At 44.3% G+C, this 24264-nt stretch overlaps 1 pseudogene across 1 annotated transcript in view; it reads left to right on the top strand.

Annotated features, from left to right (window-relative positions):
- Positions 1-9975: 9975 nt before the first annotated feature.
- Positions 9976-24264, top strand: part of LOC308280262 (fumarate hydratase, mitochondrial-like) — a 59329-nt pseudogene continuing 45040 nt past the window's right edge. Inside the window, exon 1 of the transcript in view lies at positions 9976-10927. The product of the transcript in view is annotated as a fumarate hydratase, mitochondrial-like (transcript). The remainder of the gene's footprint in view (positions 10928-24264) is intronic.

Genomic DNA, 24264 nt, shown 5'->3' with positions numbered 1-24264 from the left:
GCGTGTTCCACCGGTGGTGGCCCATGTGGCGTCAGCCCAGGAAATTCTGGAATTTATGCAGGACCGCTTGAGAAGTGGTCTTGCATTTTCTACCCTTAGGGGGTATTTGGCGGCTATTAATGCCTGTCACCTGGGGGTGGCGGGCAAGGCACCTTCTAAAGTCCCGGAGGTCATCAAGTTCATGCAAGGAGTTGAACGTTTGAGGCCGGTGACTAGGTCTTTGTTCCCAGTTTGGGATCTGCAGGTGGTTCTAGGGGGCCTATGTCGGGCTCCCTTTGAGCCGCTTGTAGGGATGCCTTTGAAACTTTTGAGTTTCAAGACGGCTCTTTTGCTGGCTTTGGCTACGGCTAAAAGAGTTGGTGACCTGCAAGCTCTCTCGGTGTCTGCGGAGTGCATGCAGTTTATGAACAATGATCTCAAGGTGTTGCTCAAGCCTCATCTTAAGTTTGTTCCTAAGAACATGGTGGTTCCTAAGGAGCCTGTTGTTCTTCTGGCTTTTCATCCTCCTCCGTTTGTCTCGGTGGAGGATGAACGGCTGAATTGCCTTTGTCCTGTCAGGGCATTGAAGGCCTACTGTGACAGGACTGCTGGTTCTAGAGCTTCTTCTCAGCTCTTCGTGGAAATGGGCAATGTTCTTGTCAGAAAGCCGGTGTCTAGACCCACTCTTTCGAGGTGGATTGTGGATGCTATTAGGCTGGCTTACTCTAGTGCGGGTGTGGAAGTGCCGGCGGCACTTAAAGCCCATAGCACTAGAGGTGTGGCTACTTCGTGGGCACTGGCAAAGGGAGTCTCCGTTCAGGAGATTTGTGTTTCGGCGAATTGGTCTTCGCCTTCTACCTTTGCAGCCTACTATCACCTGGATATCGAATCCTCTTCGCTAGCGCATTCGGTTCTGGGTGCAGTTGCCTCCTCTACGTCATAGAGGAGTCGGATCTTCCCCTCCCACAGGTGGGCATGTAGCCACCTGGGGTATTTTGGGGGGGACCCTGTGTTTTCCTTATATAGTGTGTCTTACTTATAAGGCGGACTTGTCCTTTTCATTTAGTTGAATGAGGCGGACTTCGGTCTGTCAGGGTCTCTCCTTATTTTCTCATGCCTTCACACCCAGGTCCGGTGGGCCTGGGACCTTCTGGGTGATGGGTCACGCCCGTTTGGGCTGTGCTCACCCGTATGAGGGGTGTGTGGGGGTATGAGAGTAGGTTGTGGCTTAGAGGGGAGTTTAAGAATCCCAAGTGGGAGGTCATCCTGGAATCTTGACAGTAAACGGTAGGTTCCGTACGGAACCATTGTTTACTTAGAGATGGAAGGATGACCTCCCACGTAATGCCCCTCTGTTTCACTGAATGTGGCAGAGAGTGGTATTAAGAGGATGTTACTTCCGCCTCCGGGGGCTTATATAGCCTGGAGGCGGGTCACTCCGGTTTGAGTGACAGGCCCTTCCTACCTACGTTAGTACGGGAGCTGAAGTAGTTTCTCTGAATGATCGCCAGGGGGCGTCATTACCCAAGTGGGAGGTCATCCTTCCATCTCTAAGTAAACAATGGTTCCGTACGGAACCTACCGTTTCTCAACCAGTAGTCCGCGGACCTGACCAGCGCCGCATGCATGCGAATCTGCGCTCCATGCATGCAACACAGACATTCACTCTTCCCCGACACAGACACACACAAACACACACACACACACACACACACACACACACACACCGGTCCTCTCACATTTGGAAAACATTGACGCTTATAACGAACAAGCGATTAAAACATTTTTGGGGGAAAAACTTAGATAAAAATAATAATAATAATAAAAAATAAAAAAACTTCGATTTTTCGACTCGTACTTTTTGAGTCGCGTTGAGCGTGAGTCGATCGACGCGGTGATTTTCGATTTTTTTTTCACATCCCTAGTTGTTAATATAAAAAGGATTGTACGATTTGGACCCCCTGTAACTCTGAGGACCCCCTAGGGGTCCCGGACCCTCTGTTGAAGACCCCTGTCTTAGAGTATTGTTTGCCTTGCAGGGGGGGGTGGCGAGCTCTGATAAACTGGTCCTGACTGACCTGTCAGGCAGTCGGATGGATTCTGGCTTTCGGTGATCGCTGTCGTGCTCTCGTGGACGTTTGTCTCGTTCGTTGTTTAACACATGGGAAGCCAAGGTTTCTAACATTTCTAGCTGTTGCTGCTGCCGCCGTTCACTCACGCTTTATTTTGAAGAGCCTCGGAAGCTTTGTGCGTGTGCACGTGAGTGTCCACTGACGATTGAGGAAGAAAATCCATTTGTTTACAAATGCTCGCAAAACTAAAATCCAAACCGCGGCAGACCATCACGGTAAAGTGTCGCTGGCGTTCTTTTCACCTCATTCATAGATAAAGCCCTTTTTATGTTTCAGCCTAGAATGGAAATCAATGCAACCAGCTCGCCCCATTTTCTCTCTCTCTCTGAGCTACAGGGTGATGTATGGACTAGGGTCATTCACAGGGCACGCAGCATGCACGCAGAGCTGTACCAGTTAACCCCTTGTTGTCTCGTTCAGGAACGAGACAACTCCTTTTGGCAGGGTGACCCCTAGTGGCCTTAACTCGTTACTGAACGAGTTTGGCACCCAAGTTGTTAAGAGGTGGTGCCATAGTTTTCCACTTTTTTTCCTGTTTCGTATGTGTCTATGGAGTTAACGTTACTCTTACAGTTTTTCTCAACCACTGTGCCTGGGGACCTTTGGTGTGCCCCTGAGAAGATTCAAGTGTGCCGATTGAAACTGCGGGAAACCAGCAGATGGTCTTGTTTTAGGGGGAAAAAATCACGGCACCCTGTCTTTAAGAAAGCAAATGTTTCAGCATGTTCGTTTGGTTGTAAGATGCCGTTTCATTTGAGATGGCATTCATTACACTCCATACTGGTTTTGGCTCAGAGCAGCCCTGTAAATAGCTTTTGAGCGGTGCGTGACCGTATGAGTGTCCGCAGGAGCACGGAACTCCATGTATGGAGATAATCGTCACGTGTGTCTTGTTTGATACCATGCACTAGCAATTGTGTAAACTTCCTGTAAACCAACTAATGCAGATGTTTAACAATAATTGAACTCTCTCACTCTCGAGAGGTCCATGTGGTTACCAAATCTCCGTCATTTAGCTGCAGAGCACCACCTGGAAACCTCTCAAGGACCACTGGTGGTCCCCAGACCACTGGTTGACAACCACTGCTCTATACCAGGGGTCTTCAACGTTTTCAGGCCAAGGACCCCTTAGTTGAGAGAGAGATGAAGCAGGGACCCCCCACAACCTTATCATAGATTCGATATAGTTTCATCGTTTGACAGCACAATCATCAGTGTATTTTGGATTCATGTCAATTTGTATTTTCAGATACGTATTTAACCACTCAAAATGTCAATACTTAATGAACTTTACATTCTTTTTCCCTCTGCACCAAATCTCTTTGCCGAAAATAGCCGATCTACAAGCTCACAGCTTGTAGATCTGCTATTTTTGGCTAAAGTTCTCAGGATATGGACACTAGGGTTCAAGTGCATGCATATACAAAGGAGATAACAAGTTTTTATCACACAAAGATTTGGAGGACCCCTTGTAGTGACTCTGAGGACCCCTTGTTGAAGACCCCTGCTCTATAACATTCAAAGGATCATCATGATCCTGCCTCAAGCAGGAGTCAGCCCAGCTCCTTATCCACACACACACACACACACACGCACGCACGCACACACACACACACACACACACACACACACACACACACACACACACACACACACACACACACACACACACACACACACACACACACACACACACACACACACACACACACACACACACACACACACACACACACACACACACATGACTTTGTGTACATCGACGGTAGGCTGTAGGCCTAATAGCTGCAATGTCAGCATGGTTATTGTCTGCTCTTCTCGTCAATGCGTGGGAACACACCGTGTGTGTGTACGTGTGTGTGTGTGTGTGTGTGTGTGTGTGTGTGTGTGTGTGTGTGTGTGTGTGTGTGTGTGTGTGTGTGTGTGTGTGTGTGTGTGTGTGTGTGTGTGTGTGTGTACGTGTGTGTTTGTGTGCATGTGTCTGTGGGAGTGCAGGGTTCTCCCACAGGAAGTAACCCGAACCTACTACTGGACTTCCTGCTTCCACAGACACGCAACACACACACACACACACACACACACACACACACACACACACACACACACACACACACACACACACACACACACACACACACACACACACACACACACACACACACACACACACACACACACACACACACACACACACACACACACACGCTTTCCCATCACATTAGAAGTCCTGTGTTGTCAGTCACACTGTTAAGTCATCAGAGGGGTGGGCACAGATTCGGGGTGTGGATGGCTGGGGGTCTAATTAACCCCTCACCACATTATGACTCTAACAGAGTACCAACATGTCACCTCTCCAACGTCACCCTTTTCACATTTGTCTGTTATAGCTCCACCAGCAGGTTGACTTTTGCCAAACTCATTTTTGGAACAAAATGCCTCAAATCATGCATGCAGCGTCACATTGCCGTTAAAGTCCAAAGATGACATGACACCCTTTTCACATTTAGCGCCACCAGGACCTTCTTCTTTGTTATGCATCATTATAGACATGTATAATGTGTGTAATGATGAAGGGGGTTTCCAGACGGTACGCGGTCACCGCCTCCTAGTAATTCATTTTCAATGAGAGGCGGGCGGCTATTTTGGCCGCGCAGCGAAGTTTAGGGGCGGCGAGGCGAGCGGGCGCAGTCCTGTCCCGTGAAAATCCCCGCGAGCGTGCTCGTTTGTGCATGTGTACGCGGGCGGAGAGAGATGGATTGTGTTCATCTGTGTGAAATACCGCGCGCAGAGTGAGTGTGTTTGTGTATCACCGCGGCGTGGTCCCCGCAAAAGAAGCGAGAGCCCCAGTTGCTCTCCGGCAACCGCTGCCCATCTGTAGAGCACCTTATAATGCATTTTAGAGCCAACTATCAAAGGAGTTCACCCTCAAAATCCTTTTTTTCCCCATAGTTTTTGTCGCATTACTAAGACAATAATTTGATTACAATAAATGTACCCCCATTGATTCCAGATGGGGACCCAAATGCATTTAGCTTCCCTTTTAGGTCTCGAGCTAACACGTTTAGAACCACTGAACTAGAACTACACAACCCAAACTGCTACCAAAGTGTCATTGTGTTTTAAACCACTAGGGGAAACAGTGTCTGGACTTAACATATTAAAAAGCGCCTAAGCTCACCACCCACAAAAAAAGAGGTAATGTTTGCACGCCATTTGTTGCTGTTTCCTGTTCTCCGCACTTTACAAGCTGTTATTTACAAGAGACAAATCGAGAGGATGCAAATCAGTCTCAAAGTGGGCTCCCCAGCTAAATGATAGTTACTGTCCCTGCAAGCCAAATGGCATCATGATGATGTTATGATAACGTCCTCCGGTGACGTTCAGAACAAGGCCAGATCACAGCCCATATGGGGATGACGTCATTAACAGGACGTCATATGGACTATAGGATTATTGATATTGTTTGTAATGTTAGTTGAAATATGAGCATGTAAGGTTATATTCTGGGACATATCTGACTTGTTATGATATTTATCTGGCCTCGATCGGACCCTCTCTTATTAATCCAGGACGTCCGTTTTCGTGGACAGGATTTATGTTGGTTGAAATCAGGTGATATTCTAGGCCAGATCTGACTAGATATGGTTTGACTTGATCTGGCCCCAATCTAGACGTCACTGATTGGTCCAGGTCCTGACCGTGCTTGCTGGGGTAGGAACCAAATGGACCCTAACAGGTCTCTCAGATGTACAATCAGATTTAAATTACCTTTGATTTTACAATATGAATGGTGGTCTCACAGATAGAAATACCATTAAATGGGGTCCGTAGCCCTGACGCATGCCATACTGGGGGTCCTTGAAATTTAAAAGGTTGAGAATCACATGCAAATCTTCTCAACCTGGTGGTCCCGACTCACAGGTTGAGAACAACTGGTATAGATCGAGCATCAATAAAAACAAATAAACAAAACATAAAAAGTTGAAAGACAGAGATACAAGGTTTCTGCCAGTCAGCACTGATAGGCATTACGTTGATATACATGTGTGCACAATGTGTTTTTTATTATCAACAGCTCGTGACATTGTTGACCAGTTAGCACCACAGCCGCATATAGCCGCGATTATGTAAGTGTCGTGAAATCTCAAAAACATGTTTTATACGCCTAATAAACGTTGCTAAACGTTGGCCTGCCACCATCACACTTCGCTTAACCCTGCAAGGCCCAGCGTTGCTTTTTGGCAACATTTTTTAAATCATTTTTTAAAAAATGTTATAATTAGTTTTCCTGTTCTTTTTTCACATTAACATCACCATTAAATCCTATTGTTTAGTATTACAATGCCATTGGCCACGATATTTGCATATAAATACCTGCCACAGAGGCTGACATTCACACCTCCCAGAGAAGTTGAAATTCCAGCGTCTGGACGAACAACATCTCACTTTTTAACTGAAGCTATTACTCACAAAAACATAAGTAGAATGCCTGTAATATTTTTTTCATGAACATTGGAGTGTCTAGAACATGTACATGTGTTATTATTGTGAAAATATCCCCAAAATGCTAATTAGAGCATGATTTATGATTTATGGCTATAAAATCTTACAAAAACATTATTAATTTTTTAACATTACATTTTACTGTGATTAGGACTCCTACAACACCATCTGATTTAAAAAAAAAAATTTGGCCAGTAAAAATTAATTCGGGTCTTGCAGGGTTAAACGTGCAAAAAGGCCCAAATCCTTTCATTCACACTCAATGCCGACGGGCCTTATAAAAAGATACATGCGTGATTAAAGTATTTTATGAGCGGACCATTAGCTGACAACTTGTTGGCCGTTACAATGCTGCAATAAAGGCTGTTTTATTTTCATTGCAACTTGATACGTAGATGGACGGACGCTTGCCAACGGTGAATGGTTGAGGGTGAATGTTGTCGCTTACTTCGGTGGTTCTCAATCTTATCAGGCCGCGACGCGCGCCCAAAATAATCATATTTTAACTGGGGACCCCCTACCCTGCACAAGCACTTTGAATTGTAGGAGTTGGCATTACATTTAGTTTGACTCAATCTATTCCATTGTGAAAATAGCTGATCTCCATGCTCACAACGCCTCGCATTGCGAGGCATTGTGAGCATGTAGATCTGCGATTTTCACAATGTCAGCCTCTAATATATGACAATTTTACCAATGTTTGTCTAGCTTTGCCTGGGTAGCTCAGTCGGTAGAGCTCTCGCCTTTGTACTGCAAGGTCATGGGTTCGATTCCGGGCACCGCCAACTCAGCGTATGAGTAGCACGGCTTGGCAAGTCGTGCGGCAAGTACTGGGAGCTGATGGTGGCTGTGGCGCTCCACCTCAGCTGTCCATCTCCCAGGGGTCTAGTGCATTGTAACAGGGACAGACTCCCGCGTATTACCTGTCTGATACCGACAATAAGCCACTCCCGACCTACTTGACTAGAGGTACTAAAAAAGTCTTTAAAGTCCTTAAATTGTCACTTTAGAAATGTGCAGATAACCTCTATACACTTAAACCTTATGTTGGTTTGTTTACATGAAAACGTCTTGCTGCCAAGTTGTTGTTGGTTTGGACAAAGTACTCAACCGCAGTACTCGAGTCAAAGTATAGATACTCAGCGATGGAAAAAGTACATTTTTTTTTTACTCAAGTTAAAGTATCAATGATGCAATGTATCTGCCTATGAGGGCGGATTCTGCCAATGGGAATGGGAATGGAATCAAACTGCTCCATTTCCATTGAAATGCATTGGCAGGATCCACCCTCATTGGTAGAAAACAGTGCGGTGTGAACGTGCTCTCACTAATTACAAATTTCCTTGTGTAAAATTACAAACGCATATCAAAACGTGGTATCAACATGTACTTAAAGTAGCACAAGTAGAAAGTAATCATTATGTATCCACCTGTTTCCGCAAACATTTACTGGAGCATTATGTGTAGGACACTTCCGGTAAACAGCAGACATACAAACTCACGTCGCGTCGCAGATGCAACCGTTGTGAGCTTGTAGATCACACTCGGCTGCGGCGCCGGAAGCTCCGTGCAACTTCTGCGGAATGCACGATGGGATGTTGGAAAGTTGTGGATAAAATGTATTTTGGAAATAGTAGATCTTCAAGCACAATTTAATTTGCATTGTGAAAGTAACACAATAGTAATAAGTAATATATTTTTCTATACACCCAGATGCAACATAATATGACTTTGTATGACATTTTGAAAGTAACATGCCCAACTCTGGTGGAGAGGTAATGTCAGCTTAATCACTACTCATCCAAGGCACTGCTCCCTTATAGTGGGTGTGATTTTATTTTATTAATTTTTAGTAAAGTAAGTAAAATATCAGAGTACTTTATACCCACCATGGCTTTCGGTGACTTCTCCTTGAAGTAGTTAATGCTAATTATTATACCTGCCCACACACGCACGCACACACACCTTGGATTAATGTCAAAGGTTGGATCATAATCTAGAGGCTGTTTCGGTCCTACAACTGTGAGTTAATGTTTTCCAGCTGTTGATGCTAAACAAACCTCTGCTTGAGTCCAACCATGTTGACACACTTCTGCAAAGACAACATGTGTGTAACAGCATCTGTGCTCCTCTAACACTTAGGGCCCTATTTTGAACCAGGTCTTATGCCTTATGCCTTAACTTCTTTACCTTTTTTTCCACTATTTTGAAAAACATTTTTAAATACCTCAAATGCTGATCTACATCTGCACGTTGTGAACTTGCAGATCAGCTATTTGAAATATTTAAAAAACAAAAACAAAATAGTAAAAAAAGGCAAAGAAGTTAAGGCATAAGGCATAAGACCTGGTTCAAAATAGGGCCCAGAGTTTCTTAATCTCAAAGTAGCTTCCCAGTGGGATGCCAGTTCAGGGGTGCCCCAGAATACTTTGATTATTATGGAATTCACCAATATCACTTAAATAAATGGACGGTCAAACGTGGTCACATTGTGCGTTCCATGGGTCATCAAAATAAGGTCAAATCAATGAAAAACCCTGACAGAGGAGGATTAATGAATGAATGAATCTGTCTGGCAGTGATTATATTAATATAAAGAGCATTATAGTGAAGACTGATCATAATGAAGGTATGGTCGACATGGGCAAGGTGACATGGGCAAAGTTTGAATGTCCTCGATATAACCTTTTTATTAATTTGCAAAAGTTTGCAGTTTTGCAACGTCGACCACAAAGAGACTGCAGTCGTGTTTAACGGTCCCATTCAAATCTAGTTAAAATTGTTTAAAACTGGCTATACATTACATCACGCCCCGGATGTCCCACGCAATCTTACATCCTCTTTCTCTCTCTCTCTCTCTCTCTCTCTCTCTCTCTCTCTCTCTCGTCCTCAGATGACCCCTCCATCGGCGTCTCCAGTCGTCCCGGTCTCTCCAGCTCTCTGGTGCTTTCAGCACCAGTGTCTTTCTTTAGCACATCCACGTACTGTAGGTATATAGGTGTGGGTCTCCCTTTTTAATCGATGCCTGTGTGTGTATTGGTTCCCACAGTGCACAAGCTTTCTGGCAGTGGGTCGTCCCCGGTGTCGATGGCAACGACCAGTTATAGTCTCTTCCTCCCGGCTGATATCTTCATCCGATACACTCAGTGGTGGTAGCTAGCGCCCCATTACAGGAAGTCGCTTGTAATGCGTTCGTCCTGTTCGATGTTCAGCAATCAGCACTGCAGGTGATTTTGTCAACTAAAACTAAGATTTCTTTTTTAAATAAACAAAAACTAAGACTAAATTAGACTAACTTAGACCAAACACACTGACAATTTTGTCAACAAACACAAACTAGTAAGACGTGATTTCTCTAGAGATGTTCAGATTGCGATTTGTGGGGCCGATATCTGGATCTGGAACGCAGAGCAACATGAACGTCAATGAGGTGATTAGCAACAGGGCCATTGAGATAATGGGAGGAAAGCTTGGCAGCAAGGACCCTGTTCACCCAAACGATCACGTCAATAAGAGCCAGAGCTCCAACGATACGTTCCCCAATGCCATGCACATCGCTGCCGCTACGGCGCTGCACCATGTTCTTCTGCCCGGCCTGCAGACTCTCCACGACACCCTGGCTACAAAAGCGGAGCAATTTAAAGACATTATCAAGATTGGACGCACACGCACGCAGGATGCTGTACCCCTCACACTTGGGCAGGAGTTTGGCGGTTATGTGCAGCAGGTGAAATACAGCATAGAGCGGGTGAAGTCAGCCATGCCCAGGGTGTACGAATTAGCAGCAGGTGGTACTGCAGTTGGCACGGGACTCAACCCACTTTAGCTTCGCTGAAAAGGTTGCTGACATTGTTGCATCCCTCACTGGTCTGCCCTTTGTGACATCTCCGAACAAATTTGAGGCTCTGGCGACTCATGATGCTCTGGTTGAGCTTACAGTGGAGCTTTAAATACAGTGGCTGTCAGTATAATGAAAATCGCTAATGACATCCGCTTCCTGGGATCAGGAGAAGGTGAACCTCACACAGTGCGAGGCAATAACCATGGTAGCAGCCCAGGTGATGGGGAATAATGTAGCAGTTACAATTGGCGGTAGCAATGGACACTTTGAACTCAACTCAACGTCTTCAAACCGCTGATTATTAAGAACGTGCTCAACTCAGTGCTGTTACTGGGCGATGCGTCCATCCTGTTCTCAAATAACTGTGTGTCAGGAATTGAGGCCAACACAGTTAGAATCAACATGATGGTTAATGAGTCTCTAAATTTAAATGAGTCTCTAAATACTAAATTTCCCCCTTGGGATAATAAAGGTATCTATCTATCTATCTCTCATGCTGGTGACTGCACTAAACCCACACATAGGTTATGATAAAGCAGCCACCATCGCAAAGACAGCCCATAAGAAGGGCACTACATTAAAGGCTACAGCTATATAGCTGGGCTACGTGACAGAAGAGCAGTTTGACCAGTGGGTGAGACCCAGCCAGTGTTGTAGTGCTAAATTTGGAAGTGTGGGCACTAGGGCTGGGTTCGGTAACCGCCGTACCGCCGTATCGCGGTATACCGCGGCCTACCGCGGTGTCAGGGTCCTTACCGCGGTCAAAAAAGACAAAAAATAGGCTATTTTTATTGAGAACGAGCGAGTTTTAAAACGGGGGAGAAGCGAGGACCGCATGCGCTCCATGCCGCTCTGCTCTGGGCCGTGTACCACACGTTGGAAGCCGCCCACATACGTCACTCACACACACACACACACAGTGCACGCAGGGCAGTAGAGTACGGAGCACAACTCTATGGCGGAGCAGCAATGCAGCATATACTTTCTCTGTAATCCACTCGACACAAGGATGTTAATACATACCTTGTGTTGTGGCATATCTTTTTTTATTCATACGGATTACTGGCGGAGCGCGGGCCGCGTGGACAAAACCAAAAATGAAACTATTTTACTTTCTCCATCTCCACCGCGTCGCACGTTGTGCTCCGTCCAGCGGCGCGTCGGCGATTTTATAACCTTTTCTGTCAAGTCTTGTAACTAAAACCTGTATATAGCAGCACTCAATCACTGTGATTTGAGAGTTGAGACGTGACGTGAGTTTACATAATCACTGTACACGATCTGACTACCCTTCCTCTTCTGGTTTGTTCACATAGCTGTTTGTGTCTGAAAAGCCCAAGTAGCTAACCTACGTTACTATGGTAACCCGACAGTGCAGATCTAAAAGCTCAGAACGCATCGCGGATGCGATGTGGTGTGAGCTTGTAGATCTGCTCCTTTGAAAGCCAGACCCGCTGTGCTGTACGGAGAAGTATATCTCGGGCAGTCAGGCTGTGTCGCCTCTCCACTGTGGAGAGGCGACTTTTGGGAAGATGATTGCAATATTTTGGCTTATCGCCGAACCTTAATTAATAGATACGGGGGTGCGGTAATTACCGCAGTACCGGCGGTAAATGGGAAGACGGTAATCGCGGTAACAAAATGTCCATACCGCCCCAGGCCTAGTGGGCACGCACCAACGCACGCACATGCACGCGCGCCAATGCGCGTGCACGCGCGCCAATGTGCACGCGCATTGCGTGACGTTTTAAAACAGGTCTGCGCGGCGCAGAAATAGACAGATAGATACCTTTATTATCCCAAGGGGGAAAATCAGTTGCCCAGAGGCAGCACAGCAGTAGGCTATAAGGTTATTTACAAAGTTACAGAGAAGAATGAAAAAGATAAAAGAAAAACAAGAACAGAGTACAGTAAAGAGCAAGGTACATCAAGAGAGTGAACAAATAATATATAAATATATAGGCCTATATAAATATATACATAAAGTGTCCTTAAGCACAACTATCAAAATAGTACAGTGTCCAAATCAAAAGTGACCATAGCAGTCAATGCTAGTTAGTGCAACAAGTCAATGCTAGTTGCTACAAAATAAAAGAAATAGCCTTGATATAGACCAGTGGTTCTCATTCTCAACCAATAATTTGATGACTTAGATCATCATCTAAACCATGCAAAATAGCTGCACAACTGATATTTCCAATTCCATTCTCAAATATTCTATTACCATCTGCTGTGTCAATCATGCTCATTTCAGCACGGCAGGCGAGCCTATTTCAACCAATTGCTGGGTCAGAACGACCTGTAATATAATATCAATATTTCCTATAGACTTTTCACAAGAGATATTTCACAATTCACACGGTTAATGCACGGCGGCATAACAGAACCGTTTTAGGCTTAATATAATAGTTTTAATATACCGGTAGGCATTATGTCTTACCTAACCAGCCCTCCAGTAAGAATAACACATGTTTATTTACTCACGTGTAGCAGCTGATGAGAATGCAGCACCACGTTGCCGTAGTACAGACAGTGCTGGTGGTGTCTGCATGTTTGACTGGAATAAAACTTGGGTAGATAATCCAAGGTAACAACAATTCACAACAAACAAACAAACTAACTGCTAACAGGCTACAAACCGCTTTAATTTTGAAGAAGTAAACACAGACAGTGTAGTTGGTTGGTTGGTTGGTTGGTCGGTCAGTGACGTGAGTCTTATCCCATAGCCCGAAGGGGCAGTCAGCTTGGTGGTTGGTTGTCATGGCGATATTACAACCAATCGGTGGACGATCTGCTCTGTACCTGCTTCTGCACTCTGTCTGCGGTACAGTAGGTACTTGTCGTGCCCATGCATGATGTGGTTCTATTGGAGGTGGTTGGTTGTTGTCAGTGTTGACATCACGAGTTCACGGGTAATCGCGACCAATTAGATAGATTTTTTAAAGTTTAAAAAAAAATTAAAAAAAAAAAATTAAAAAAAAGATTTTTTTCAAAAAAAAAAAACATTTTTATCCCCCAAATTTTTTTTCGGGGTGTGTGAGAAGTGTGGGCACGGCGTGCCCCCGCGTGCCCCCCCCCACTACATCCCTGGACCCAGCGACATGTTGGGGCCTTCGGGTTCCCATCCGGAATCAATGGGGGTACATTTACACAGTTATTGATGGTGACGTCACCAAGAATACTGGTCCCTCGTTGGCTTTTATGTGATGATGATGTCATCACCAGATTGATGACATCATTCTGTGCTTTTTCAAGGGTTTTCCCATTGGATGACGTCAACGCAGACACGCGGACGTAGATTTCCCTAATTTATAGATAGATATGTATCCATATACATACAATATATTTTATGCCCATACATGGAGATCCCTATCTGAACCAGCCACACAGATATGGGCCATGTCTTGGCCATCTGGCCAGTGATATATATCGATGACATCAGGGATCTTCATATATGGGCATAAAAGGGATTCTGACATTTCTCATGGTATACTGCGACCTTCGGTCGCAACAACTATACTCAAATGTTAAGGAGGAGATCCAGTAGAGATCCAGTGAAGACAAGTTATTTTATGTTTGGTTGCACTTGTGTGTTCTCTGAAAATAGCATATCTACAAGCTCACAGCGCGTCGCGTTGGATGGACGAATAGCTTGTCGGCTATTTTCAGCATGCAATCGAGTGTAAAATCACCATCAAGGCCCGCCGAAATACCTTTTTGTTGACACAATCAACTGTATATTTAGTTGACTATAATTGTATGATATTTAGTCGACAAACACTAGGTGAGACTAATGACTAAAACTAAATCAAAATGTACTTGCAAAATCATCACTGGTCTGTCTGTCTGTGTGGCTGTCTGTCTGTCTGTCTGTCTGTCTGTCTGTCTGTCTGTCTGTCTGTCTGTCTAGTAGTGTTGTTATATATCGTCACTGTCGGGCAGAAACCTTGTATCTCCAAGTTTCAAATTTGTAAGTTTTTTTGCACAAAGTAAAGCCCTGCTTCATACAAGGATGTCACACACTAGTTTTCACTTTAAATCATTTTTAAAATGATAAATGCAAAACGAACAGTTTTGGACATACAAGGTTTTCACCCGACAACGACGATATTATGAGTGGTACTGGTTAGATGTCGCAGCAGGCTCCGGCAGGCTGTTTCATTAGCCTATAGTCTGCTGCGCTGCCATCAACCGCTGTCTGGTGGCGGGTTTGTTGTGGCCTTCTCACCCCAAACCCCAACATCCTTCCCAGCACAGAGAGAGAGAGAGAGAGAGAGAGAGAGAGAGAGAGAGAGAGAGAGAGACTGCTCTCTCACATGTGTTTTAAGAGGAGGGGTTTCCAGGCGAGCGTTGACGTTGTTTCATTTAATGCGTTCATTCACTAGTTGACAGTGAATTTTGTCGCTTAATTGACCCAAATCAGGGACGCCAGAAACTTGCAAAAGGCCCTATACACGGCAGCCATTTTGGAGAGAAAGGTGTTTACCAATTATTCTGAACATTTTTATTTCAAGGAATAACTCTTGAGAGTGTACAAATGGAAGCAAATGGACCCGTAATGGTCCATTTGGTTCCACTCTCAGAGTTACAGACCCATAAGTTGCCATTTGGAACACCCTCAAGGACACTTTGGGACCCATTGGTGTAGCAGAGTTCACAGTGAGTCAACAAACCAGCACCCTGACTGACTCTGTTTAATCGGTATTGGTAACACCTGTGAAGGAGGTAAGGAAGGGGCCCAATTATTTTACAATATGGATGCTGTGCTTACAGCCTTGAGGGTATAGGCCTGTCAATCTGAGGTTTGACCCAAAAGAAATAGTAATCATTCAGGGTTTTTTATGATCCTTAGGGTTATCAAAAAACATGTTAAAAGTTTCCCATTATAATCTTAGGGGATCAAGGTGAATTCAGGGGGTTCAAGTTTGGGTCCCTTCACTTACTATACAGGAAAGACTCCCCCAAAAAAATCGTCTTTAAGTAGCACAAGAGGGGTCTAACTATGGGATTTTCATGATTCTGAATCCATTGCAAGCATTTGTTTTGCACGAAAAACATTCCTCGGGGTAACGGACCCCACAAAACTGAGCTGACCCCAGAAAAGTGATGACTCATCACTAAACCATAGTTTTGTGGGTCAGTTTTTAGCCTGAGGAATGTTTTTTTGTGCAAATCAAATGCTTACAATGGATTCGGAATCATGAAAAACCTCTAATAGACCCCTCACATGCTACTTGAAGAAGATTTTTTGGGGGGTCTTTTTTTCCTGTATAAGTGAAGGGAGCCAAACTTGAACACCCTGAATTTACCTTGATCCACTAAGATTATAATGGGAAACTTTTAACATGTTTTTTGGATGACCCTAAGGATCATACAAAAAACCCTGAATGATTACTATTGCAATTTATTTTGGGTCAGGCCCTTTTTTAGCTTAGATTCATTGACTGGCCTATAGTGTGCGCGTGACATCATCATCATACTTATTGCTCATGCTTACTGAGAGGCAAAAAAGTACTTTCTGGCCTTGACAGCCCATACATCCAAAAAGAAAAGTCCTATCTGATTGATCTGAACAACGTTAAACTCACTTTGCCACTCGATTTGCCATTCACTTTATGAATGTGCATACCCTCTATTGAAAAGAGGTTGGGTCTCCCCCTGATTATCTATCTTTTAGTCATAATGTAAGTAATCTGAAAGGCGACACAAAAAAAATATTTTGGCGTGCCTTGATGGCGCCGTAATACCTGATTTTACACTTTGGGATCTACAAGATCACAACGTGTTGCAGCGCGACGCACTGTCACACGTAGTGAGCTTGTAGATCTGCTGTTTTCAGAGCGCAACACTGGAGTGCAACCAAACATAAAATGACTTGTCTTGTAGTCAGGCACGTGCACACATAGACATCAAATGGGGCTTGAGCCCCTGCCCTTTTATCCGTCTGTAAAAAGTGCCCTCTCAAGACCATGAATTCAGTTTTTACTATGGTGAAAGGAATGCAAATGCCCCCTTTCCATGCCATATACCTGAAGGCATTCAAGAGAATTGCCTTGTCCAATCTCTCCTGAACTTGAATGCAGCATCTTGAAAATAAGTTGAAAGAATTGCCCGCTCTGTGTAGAAATCCATGCCGTTACGCTACATCTCCAGTATTCACTTGATTTTGCTTGGTTCAGTGTGGTATCAAGCACCAAAACTAGCCGACCTCCAAGCTCACAACGCGTCGCTGCTATTTTCAATATTTTCACCAAAAGAACCTTTTAGAAATGTCAGCCCCTCCCTCTCTAACTCTCTATTCAAGTGGATGTTTTTTTGCCGAACTTGACTCTGGACACATTGTTACGGTCAACCAAATGGTTACCAAATGTTCACTCCAGAATAGGGATTCAAGTGGGTTCAAGTGGTTAGATCTGTTTTATTTTATTGTATTATTCTCTCTCTCTCTCTCTCTCTCTCTCTCTCTCTCTCTCTCTCTCTCTCTCTCTCTCTCTCTCTCTCTCTCTCTCTCGTATAGTCAAAGCCTACGTCATATTGACTCTGTTTTGGTACCTTGTATTTTGCATTTTCCTCTGAAATATGACTTGACTTGGGTTGCTTGACTAAAGGCTACTTAGAACTTGTGTGTTGAATGATGAAAGTATAAACAAGGCTTTACTGTAAGTCCCTCCCCTCTGGGAAAATGAGACCGCCATTAATGGAGACTGTGTGCAAAAAACGCAGCGTAATGAAACCTTATTAAATCTCCTCCGCTGCAGACGTGTGTGCACGCGTGTGCACATTCTGTGCGTCTTTCCATTCATCCCAAGTAAAAGCATATCCACGTGGTCAGACAGACAGACAGACAGACTGTTCTAGCACCAGAAGCAACATGTTCTCCAGAGGATTCCATTCATTTCCCCCAAACTTTTACATTTGATTTCCTTACCTTAATAAACATTGTCATAAATACTTTATGGTTCCTGTCGCTAGTTTAAAGCCTCGTTTCAATCACCATGATATGCGTTTTGTGAAAATATGGTCCAATTTATGTAATTTTTGATAGCAGGGTATGCTGTAGGATGGGCGTGATCATAGGCTTGTGATGATTCTTCTTTGTGTGCTTTATTTTCAGCAAGCTCAAGACAATGTCCCATGTATCCCTGCGGTTGCACGTGACCGTTGGCAGCCAATAGCATTGGAGATGGTATCATTTCTACCAATGAATGTTCATTTCTACAATGATGGCGTCACCCATACAACGGTCAAAAAAGCTTAATTTGCGCAGCATAGAAACCAATGGCTTTCCACTGTCCATATTCTTTTTACAGTCTATGATATGGATACGAAATCAGCAAAGTCATCTTTCTTGCCCAGTTTTGCCCTCCCTCTAACAGTTCTGCCCTCTGTCTCCAGGGGGCACTGTGGCTTCATGGTTTGTTCGGTGAAGTTAAACACAGTCCAGACAGAGTGCAGAGGCCTCCACACTCTGTCTCACATTACCACCACTCAGTGGTGTAAAGTAACTAAGTACTTTTACCCAGCAGTACTCTGCTTAAGTGCAAGTTTGAGGTACCTTTTATCTGATTTTCTTTTTTCTTTTCTTTTTTCAATTTTCAATACTCTTAAATACTTCTCCATTACTCATCTCAGGGGCAAATATATAGCTACTTTTATTCCACTACAATATTATTTTAAAACTTTACTTTGTAGATTTATTGTCACAAAACATTCAGTAACCACTTCAGCCATACATTTTGCCAGCTATTTGAAAATAGCTGATCTACAAAAAACGCTCCTTTCCCATTGAAATGCATTGGCAGAATCTGCCCTCTTGGGTAGAATAAAAGTGTGGCGTGACCGTGCCCTAATGCCAAAGTATTGGCATAGAAATATCAAATATATTTAATATCTATCAAAGAAAACAGTATTCAGATTTGTCATCAGAACTTTCTTTTGGCCCCTCTTAAATATCTACAAGCTAGTGCAAGCTATCAAATCAAAAGCATAAACAAGGGCTTATGTGGTTAATATATTTGGTATTAATAATCAAAATCTACAAAGTAACTTTGGTGGCTAAATTAGACTAATAATTGCAGTGAAAAAGAAAAAAAAACTAAGTGCAATATTTGCCTCTGACTTGTAGTGGTAAAAGTAAATCCACATTGTACTTTTAAGTGCAGTACTTGAGTAGATGTACTTAGTTACTTTACACTACTGGTGGGGAGGCCCCTTTACTCTGTCTCAGATTTCCAGGAACGCCTGACACTAGGCTGAGAAAAGGGTTATTCCACACACACACACACACGCACGCACGCACGCACGCACGCACGCACACACACACACACACACACACACACACAAACCTCTATATCGTCTGGCAGAAACCTCATATCTCCAAGTTTCAGATTTGTACATTATTTCACCAAGTAAAGCCCTGCTTCATCAGACAAGGCTGTTGCACAAAAGTAGTGAAAACAGCAGATCTACAAGTACACAACGCCTCGCACCCTGAGGCGTTGTGTGGGACACAAACTAGTGATAATAGCAGAACTTCGTGCCATGTTGTAGCTTGCAGATCTGCTATTTTCACTACTTATTGAATGCTGTTTCTTTTTTATTTTTCATTTGAAAACAATATTAGAATTATTATTATTAGTTTACTTTTTAAATCTTTTGAAATAATTGTCGGAAAAATATGTTACAGTATTTAGTCAGCACTAACCAATGCAGTGGCCTTGTGGTTAGAGTGTCTGCCCTGAGACTGGGAGGTTGCGGGGTTCAATCCCCTGCTGGGACATACCAAAGACTCTGAAAAATGGGACACAGTTTATTGCAGCTCATATACTCATACACATTACATACAGTATAGTTACACACTCAGTCAAGCATTGGAGCTGGTGTGCACCGCTCAAAAAATGCCTACAGGGTGGCTGGACGTTAGCCCGGCTCCAGTCTGGTGAAGCATGCAGAAAAGGCGGTTTTATTCGGTTGAAAAGCTAACACTTTGGCCACGTCCCCTTCTTATGAAAACTGCCGAGAGGCCTTTCAGACTGAATAAAGGAGTGAATGGGATGAGTGTCAGGCACAGTGAAGACTGACAGAGTCTACTAGAAGCCAATCTGATCTAGTTTCTTATTGAATCAGTGAGCATTGATACAAGCTAACAGTCATGGCCGCCTGCATGCAGAAGCATGCAGCCCAGGGACGTGCTGGCCATTGGGAAAAGCGGGACAACTCCCGAACGGCCGGTTCATTCCCGGCCGGTCCAGGCCGGCAATTAGGAAAAAATAACTAAAATAAATTCGTCCTTCGTTCCATTTTGGGGGCTGGGCGGCCAACAAAGTAAATCGTCACTGTCGGGCAGAAAACCTACAAGGCCGTCGCACAAAAGTAGTGAAAACAGCAGATCTACAAGCACACAACGCCTCGCGGTGCGAGGCGTTGTGTGCTTGTAGATCGGCTGTTTTCACTAGTTTAAATCATTTTTAAAATGTTTTGGACATACAAGGTTTCCACCCGACAATGACGAAATATAACTCATGTAATTGGCCCACTGGCTTGTCACTTGTCATGATCTGAAATGGCAAATCTTTGAGTAGCAGCAGCGCTATGGAGAGAGATCTCTCTCTATAGTGCGCAATGAGGGCCTCTACAACTCTTTTTCCCGGGGCTGAATCAGGGGCCCAGCACGTCCCTGATGCAGCCTCAGTATGCTGTAGGCCTCAGGGGGACTGAGCATTGGCTAGAGCGTCCGTTGGTCTGACCCGGTTAACATTTACCAGGTTAGCATTCACCAGCATCGGCAGGTTGGCATTTCACCATGTTAGCATTCAATAGCGTTAGTTTTACTGAGGTTATGGTTAGGCTCAAGGTTAGGTTCAGGTTGTCGGCATATTGACACGGACCCGGTCTCAGTGTGTTGTCAGGGATGGATTAACCCCCGTGAGGGCCCCGGGCCGATAACTCTTTTAGGCTCCCTCCCACCATAACCCCTCCTCCCTCCCGACGCGCACTACCCAGCTCGGATGTTAAGCCATGATGATCATCTGTGGGCCAAGAAAGCACCTGTAGACAACAGAGGAGGGGCCCACACATTTGATATTTGATTAACTTATACATTTAATTTTAGTAATTTGTCGATGGCCATGCGGCCCAGTTCCCCCGAAGGGCCTCTGAGATCCAATGGCTAATCCAGCCCTGTGTGCTGTGCTGGTCTTCATGTTAGGTGAACCCACAAGCAGAACCATTCAGCCTCAGTGTAGGCCCAGGGGTGTCGCACCAAATTCTGGGCCCTGCAGGATACAAGGATTCACTCACATTTTGTGCTTTAACTATTGAACAATAGCAGATATACAAGCACACAGCGTGGCACCGAGTGCCGCGCTGCGAACTTGTAGATCTGCTATTTTGAAAAATCGTGAAAATTTGTGCAAGTCATTGAATATTTCAAATCCTTCTAAGGTTTTTTAGAAAAACCTATGTTTTTATGTCAGTGGTGGTCAAACCTTTTCATGTGAAGGATACCCAAAATTATATGTATTTGGCCACGGACCCCCATCTCAAAATATTTAGTTCCAGGGACAAATAAAAAAATACATATAAGACTTTTCACGATTTTTCAAAAATTAAAAATTAAAAGTATGAAATAATCAAGACTCCTCCATCTTGGGCCCTAGTAACTCAGTCCCACTTCCTTACCCCCCCTTGTGATGCCCCTGCATTCAGCCTCAGTGTGCTGTAGGCCTTCATGGTGAACCCACAAGCAGAACCATTCAGCTCTCAGCGTGCTGTAGGCCTTCATGGTGAACCCACAAGCAGAACCATTCAGCTCTCAGTGTGCTGTAGGCCTTCATGGTGAACCCACAAGCAGAACCATTCAGCTCTCAGTGTGCTGTAGGCCTTCATGGTGAACCCACAAGCAGAACCATTCAGCTCTCAGCGTGCTGTAGGCCTGCCTGCATGAGCTCCACTTCAAAGTGGGAGAAGAAGGTCTTTAAAAAAAAGGAGAAAACCTTGAACCAGTCAGAGGAGAGTTAATTGAGCGCCTATCATTTCCAGATGGCCCCACAAAACAATCGCTGCAGAGATGATTAAACTGCGTAAAAGAAAAAGGAAAAAAAGAAAAGAAAGAAAGACAGACATGGAAATCCCTGCCAATTACACCCAATTACTACCATGTGGGACCGGGCCTAGGATATACCACTGCATGCACTGTCTGTCTGTCTGTGTGTCTGTCTGTGTGTCTGTCTGTCTGTCTGTCTATCTGTCTGTCTGTCTGTCTGTCTGTCTGTCTGTCTGTCTCTATCTATGGCTGTCCCGTCTTTGTCTCTCTGACTGTCTGTCTCTCTCTCTCTCTTTCTCTCTCTCGCTTTTTTTATTGCGACTGTTAGGTCGCAAGTTACTATGAAAAGCTCCACCGGCTGTCTGTCCCTCCGTCAGTCTGTCAGTCTGTCCGTCACACACTTTTGGCCCTACTCCTATCTCCGGCACCGTTGCCCCTATCCATGCCAAACTTTGCACATACACACTCCTTGGCTGGCAATCCACAACCCCCGCCCCTGATTTCTCACATGCCCCTCCTCTAGCGCCACCATGAGGTTGACAACCTGACGGTTGCTTATCTCCCGATTAGGGAGCCTTACTTGTACTTCAAATAGCCTATCTACATCGACACAATGTGAGCTTAGATCAGCTATTTGAACTATTTAAAAATATTTTTCTATAATAGTAAAAAAAAAAGGCAAAGAAGTTTAGGTATAAGACCGGGGTAAGGCATGGGCGAAAATAGGGCCCTTTCTCAGGACAACAAACAGTCAGGTGTCTGTATTTAGCCGTATCTTATCTTAGACTCATATATCCACGGGATATCAGATGGATCTACAACCACCCATCTGGTACCACCTTGTCTGACCCTTGTGGTGGTTTGCTTTAGCCATGGCTTGTCTTCCAGATGTGCATGTGTGTGCACGTGCGCGTGCGTGCATGTACAAATTTGGTTTTGGTAACAATTCATTTTCTGGAATATCTCAATGAAAATATCCATGGGCTTAGTGGAAACAAAACAAGCGTCACATCGCGGAATGTTGTGAGCTTGTTGATCTGCAATTTCTTTTCCACTGTATTTGCAGCAGCTTGAAAATTAAAAGGGTTGAAAACCACTGCTCAACTTGTATGTCAAAGTAGGACAATAATTTATGAAAAAGAAATATAAAATGTTGAAATACGGAAATACAAGCTTTCTGCCCGACAGCGACAGATTCTAATTGATCCGAGCACAATTAAATTTCATCTGCAAACTCGAAACAGATTGTGTTTGTCTGTGTGTTGTGTTTGTCGGTGTGTGTGTGTGTGTGTGTGTGTGTGTGTGTGTGTGTGTGTGTGTGTGTGTGTGTGTGTGTGTGTGTGTGTGTGTGTGTGTGTGTGTGTGTGTGTGTGTGTACAGTATCAATGCTCTGCCATTTAGGCTCTTTGTAACTGGCTGTTCTTTCATATTTTCTGACTGCACTGTCATCGTTTATGATTTTGTATGAGGCATCCTTGTACTTCTCTTTATGTGGTCATAAATAAACATTTCAAATGTGTGTGTGTGTGCGTGCGTGCGTGCGTGTGTGCGTGCGTGCGCGTGTGTGTGTGTGTGTGTGCTGACAGGACACTTTGCGCCAAGTCTAAGGAAAAAGAAAATAGTTCATTGATTGGACGTTCCTACTGAATAGTGCGGGGATGAAAGGATGCATGATGTGCATGTGTGTGTGCGTGTGCGTGTGTGTTTGAGTGCGTGCGTGCAGGTGTGTGTGTGGGTGCGCACCATTAATCCGATTCATTTTTCTTAAGCAAAAAGTATAAATACCACAATATAAATACCGGTAGTCATAGTCATAATAGTCTATGATAATAGAAGTAACTAGCTGTCAGATTGTATTACGTATGTGGATTACATTATTTGCCTATAGACGTATCACAACACACATGATACTCGGGTGAAGTAGGCACGTGCACACAGACATCAAAAGGGGCTTGAGCCCCTGCCCTTTTATCTGTCTGTAAAAAGTGCCCTCTCCAGACCCAACACATTCTCACTCAACTTACTCACATTTTGACAGACCATGAATGCAGTTTTTACATGGTGAAAGTAATGCAAACGCCCCCTTTCCATGCCATACCTGAAGGCAGCATTCAAGAGAATTGCTTTGTCCAAACTCTCCTGAACTTGATGCAGCATCTTATTTTGAAAGAATTGCCCTCTCAGTGTAGAATACGCTACATATTATCCAGTATTCACTTGATGATGATTAGTTAGGTGTGGTATCAAGTACTGAAAATAGCCGACCTCCAAGAGGTCTGCTATTTTCGCTATTTTCACCAAAAGGCCCTTTTAGAAATGTCAGCCCCTGCCTCTCTAACATTCTCTGCACGTCCCTGTGGTGAAGTACTGTAAACCAACCTAACTTCACAATTGTACCGAAGTGCAGTAGAATGCTACATAAGTAAATGTATTTAGTTACTTTCAACAACTATGTGTGTTTGTGTGCGTGCGCGCATGTGCACGGTGTGCAATCCCAGAGAGCTCCCATTAGCTCCTTGGCCTGCCAGCAGGGGTGACGCACCACATTCTGGGCCCTGGGTACAAGGATTCACTGCGTTATTTTGTGCTTTAACCATTGAAAAATAGCAGATATACAAGCTCACAGCGCGGCACCGAGTGCCGCGCTGCGAGCCTGTAGATCTGCTATTTTTTGAAAAATGTGTTCAAGTCTTTGAAGGTTTTTTGAAAAGTATGTTTCTGTCAGTGGTGCTCAAACTTTTTCATGTGAAGGACCCCCAAAATGA

The sequence above is a fragment of the Nannobrachium achirus genome (genome assembly GCF_963921795.1).
Source record: "Nannobrachium achirus genome assembly, chromosome: 24".
Lineage (NCBI taxonomy): Eukaryota > Metazoa > Chordata > Actinopteri > Myctophiformes > Myctophidae > Nannobrachium > Nannobrachium achirus.
The sequence above is the reverse complement of the archived record's forward strand: the minus strand, read 5'-3'. Positions and strand labels throughout refer to the sequence as shown.